This window comes from Bison bison, unplaced genomic scaffold (assembly GCF_000754665.1).
Source record: "Bison bison bison isolate TAMUID 2011002044 unplaced genomic scaffold, Bison_UMD1.0 scf7180017863883, whole genome shotgun sequence".
NCBI classification, from domain to species: domain Eukaryota; kingdom Metazoa; phylum Chordata; class Mammalia; order Artiodactyla; family Bovidae; genus Bison; species Bison bison.
Window position 1 is genome coordinate 21,311 of NW_011494455.1, and position 909 is coordinate 22,219.

Genomic DNA, 909 nt, shown 5'->3' on the forward strand with positions numbered 1-909 from the left:
GGCATCCAGTCCCATCACTTCATGGCAAATAGATGGGGAAACAGTGGAAACAGTGGCTGACTTAATTTTTCTGGGCTCCAAAGTCACTTCAGGTGGTGATTGCAGCCATGAAATAAAAGACGCTTACTCCTTGGAAGAAAAGTTATGACCAACCTAGATAGCATATTAAAACGCAGAGACATTACTTTGTCAACAAAGGTCAGTCTAGTCAAGGCTATGGTTTTTTGAGTAGTCATGTATGGATGTGAGAGTTGTTTGTCAACAAAGGTCAGTCTAGTCAAGGCTATGGTTTTTTGAGTAGTCATGTATGGATGTGAGAGTTGGAGTATAAAGAAAGCTGAGCACTGAAGAATTGATGCTTTTGAACTGTGGTGTTGGAGAAGACTCTTGAGAGTCCCTTGGACTGCAAGGAGATCCAACCAGTCCATCCTAAAGGAGATCAGTCCTGGGTGTTCATTGGAAGGACTGATGCTGAAGCTGAAACTCCAATACTTTGGCCACCTGATGTGAAGAGCTGACTCATTTGAAAAGACCCTGATGCTGGGAAAGATTGAGTGCAGGAGGAGAAGGGGACAACAGAGGATGAGATGGTTGGATGGCATCACCGACTCAGTGGACATGGGTTTGGGTGGACTCCGGGAGTTGGTGATGGACAGGGAGGCCTGGCACGCTGCAGTTCATGGGCTTGCAAAGAGTCGGACATGACTGAGTGACTGAACTGAACTGAAAGCAGCAAGAGCTCATCTGAATGCTGGTGATGGTAACCCACTTTCTGCCTTGCATCATTTCCCAAATTCCTGCAATCTTCCCCCCTTGGTTTTCATGGGATCTAACTCAAATATTAATGAGAAGGCCAGAAAGTGAGGATCCAAAAGCCCTTACTTTCACCTTGACCTCTTTCCTGGAATC